The following is a 3,812-nucleotide window of genomic DNA, read 5'->3' as shown; positions in this document are numbered from 1 at the left end:
CCATACATAAAAATGATGTTAGATTGCTGACACGGTTGCTGATAGCATCTCGGAAGATTGAACTATATACGCAAAAACTATGCATATCATATAAGTATCATCCACGGCTCCTGTTATCTAATTTTAGGCATTGACATGAACAACAAACTAATTCGACAGTCATACAAAGATACTGACAAAGAGAAGATTTAACTAACTATGCAAAAACTATGCATATCAGAGAGGCATCATCGCACGACCTTATCAAAAAAATGAGCATATCAAATAGGCATCATCGCATGGCTGCTATTATCCAAAAATTGGGAAAAGTGTTGAACACCAGATGATGATGACAGTATGATACAATTATTCACCCCTAACCACCTCTCTATGTATCACATACCTCATTCCGTTCTGTAAGCATGTGATTCAAATCACCAAGCTGAAGAAAATGACACAAGCTGAACTACTGAAAAATGCATTGCCATGAAAAAACACTAAGATACTAGTGAATTCATCCGAAAAATCTGGAGATTTCCCCAAAATATACATACCATGCACACCCACCATTATTCACCCCCTAACAAAAATTCTACTACATTTAGGTTTCAATGTATGAAACCGGAGGGTGCATCATAAATTGATAAGAGCACATTTTGCGGGAGTTCGATTGTACTATCACAGAGACCATACGGAATGGTGAAACTACAAATCGATTACTTGTTCCCGGACACGAGACGAGAGCAAGCAAATTCTACGTTACACATGGGCTTCAATTATATGACCACACAAATTAAACAAAACATGAACTGAAACATAACTAAATTAAACGAAGCAGCCAATAGGATTCATTTCAAACCAGCAGCCAAAAACTGCTTCGACAAACCCAACTAAATCAACCTGCCTACCTCCACAAATCAAAGACAACAAAAGAGCAACCGCAACATCCAATCGACCAATATATTCATTTCTGGGATGGGAACAACAAGGGTACAAATCGACACAAACAACCACCACATTGCGCCCCACCACCTGCACATCAACTAGGCAGAAATCCGAACATAATCAACCGCCCTACACGACCCCACCACCTGCATATCGGATGAACATCCTCTCAAAAACACAAAACAACGGCTCCATCTCACCCACGAGACCCTACATCCGAACACAAAAACCACCTACGCATCTCCACCTCGCACACATCGGACAAAACACCACGACCCCAAAAAAATCTCACCCCGAGGACCAACATCTCACCTACATCCATACCACAAAAACGAAATTAAACCGCCAAATCATGCGAAACCCGCGAAGGAACACCTATCGGGCAGCTCCCTGTCGTTGTCGTACTCTCTACTCCTATGCCTCGGACTACGGTTCTCGCCCATTGGAGCATGAAACAACGCGCGAGGGAGATGCAGGGGAAGGGGACCTGGCCGGAGACATACCTGCGCCGCCGCGGAACTCTCCTGCCTCCGACGCCGGCCTTGGCCATCGGAGCATCTCGAATGCGTGGAGCGGCGAGGTGCCGCTCCTCTTTTCTCCCGCCCATTTCCTCTGCCTTTCCCCTTTATGACCGCTCAACAAAACACGCGGAGAAAAACGCCCCGATAAAATTCAAAACAAATCCATCCAGAAAAGAAACGGGCACGTGAAAGGGCTAACGGGCAAGAACCCGAAAACCAAACCCTTTAACACCCACGGGCCCGTAACAAAACGGGATCACAACAGCTTCTACATCGAGAATCTTAAAGATGATCGAACGGACAGAAAAACGAGAGTGAACGAATTGGAAAACAGCTAGCTGTGATTTAGAAGAAGTGTTTCTTATTTAGATGGAAAATTCATACCGCCACATTACGTGATTCTTGAGGATTGTAATAAACTTTAAATTTCCAAACTTTGCAATAAAGAAGGTTTTGTGCTAATGCAGGCTTAGGGTAATCTCCATTTGAAAAAGAAAAGCCTATATAGAAGGCGAGAAACGGTTGCGCATTGGGGGGCATCATTAGCCGGAGGCAGGCAAGCGGCAGCCCCCATCCACAATGATGCTGCTGGGATCATGTGTGCTCGGATGTATCTGCTGCACTCATGGCGAACACAGAGAGCTTCCTGCTCCATGGTCCATGGTGAGCCCAAGGGCGAACAAGGATGTTTCTGCCTTTAAACAGCGCGAAGTAAACAGGGGAAGTACTCCGTAAAACTAATCTCAGTGATGGACTGTACTACTAGAACAAAAACAGAGACCAGAATGTAGCTTTGTACTCTGAAAAAAGTCTGACTGGTCGCCGGCTGATGGCCTATGGGAGGCAGCCCCAAGACCGACCAGGCATCACCACTGCGCAATGGCCCGCGCGCTCTTTTGGCTCTTTGCTTTCCATCGCGATCCAGACTCTGGTCAAACTCAAAACAAACAAAAAAGATGAGATTCTCCTCACGGTTTTCTAGTACTCCCTGTACAAGCCCACTACTAGTACTATTTTTTCTATTTATACAGAGTCACTAACACTAATCAAGAAAAATCAGATTAGATTTTACTAGCTTCTATCAAATTAACTGACGAGTAGTTTAGCTTATTTTAGAAAAAAACTGTGTCACTCAATCTGAAACATAGAGTGTAGGCACCACATATAATATGTTTAAATAGTATGAAATACGAGAGCATTTCCACATAATTCCGTGGTACTGAGTAGTTTGATTTCTTCTCTTACTCTCTCCGTTCAGAATTGCTTGACGTTTTGGTTTCGTTCTGTTTATTTTCATATTCTTGGTAAAACTTTGCAAATAATAACTTTGACTAAACCTAGAGCGTGAAGTAAATAAAAATAGAGTGACTGGTACCAGGAATATGGGGTTGTCAGTATATAATACAAACAGTGATAATGTTATAATGTCTTTATCCCAAGTTTTGCGATCACATTTATTTAGTATTTATAGAGTGATTCAGAAGCAGAGTAATGTATTTTTCCCGAAATATTTGGCCAATGTTTCAATGAAGGAAAATAGTGCTATCTTTTCCTCGCCTCTCAATTGATGCAAAGATCGGCCAAAATGATACTTTACACCTTTGATTTCGATCAATAAGGTCCATGTGGTTCCCAAGATTTGTGTTTGCAAAAAAAAGCAACAAAATCATAATTATATCTAAGGTTGGAAAAAGCGCTAGGAGTAAGCGAGGCGGTTGGCATTCTCCTAGTGCCTAGGCGATGCTTAAGCGTCGCGGGCATAGTTTATACCCTCAAATGTGTATATAGGTTACTGTATGTAAATAAACATTAATTTAGATCCTGTAAATGTGTAAATTTGTAATAACTACCTTTAGAATAATTCCCATCTAGCTTTGTTAGCGAAATATGGCATAATTTCTTATTGTGAAAAACAATTTTTTGGTTGCTCTACCTAGACTTCCTCATATGTCCTAGGCGAGGCATTTGTCCATCGCCAAGTGTCTAAGCGTGAGTGTTGCCTAGGCGTTGCCTTGTCCAACGGTGATAACATCGTAGAAAATTAGGTATTCTGCCTCCCGTCGGCGCCGCAGACAATCTGCCTCGCCTTCCATGGACTTAGGGCCAAGGAGGCGCGATGGATCCCGGTCCTTGTCCGCAGGAGGGCTCAATCTTTTGTTGTTCTTTCTCAGTCTGTTTAGGGTTTGTCTCCTACTTAGGAAAGCGTGGAGATGGTGACTTCTCGAATATGTAATAAATTCCTTGTCCAACCCGCGTCCCGGTGAAGCATCTAGCATCGTCTGAGGGCATGTAGAGGTTTTCTCCGGTGGATCTCACTGGATTTGGTGGGTGCTCCTGAGTGCTTCTCTTCATTAATAATGATTGCGC

At 42.9% G+C, this 3,812-nt stretch overlaps 1 pseudogene; it reads right to left on the bottom strand.

Moving 5' to 3' along the window:
- Positions 1–1,531, bottom strand: part of LOC124655537 — an 8,193-nt pseudogene extending 6,662 nt beyond the window's left edge.
- Positions 1,532–3,812: the final 2,281 nt, after the last annotated feature.

The sequence above is a fragment of the Lolium rigidum genome, chromosome 1 (assembly GCF_022539505.1).
Source record: "Lolium rigidum isolate FL_2022 chromosome 1, APGP_CSIRO_Lrig_0.1, whole genome shotgun sequence".
NCBI lineage: Eukaryota > Viridiplantae > Streptophyta > Magnoliopsida > Poales > Poaceae > Lolium > Lolium rigidum.
This window is presented reverse-complemented; position numbering and strand designations above follow the sequence as displayed.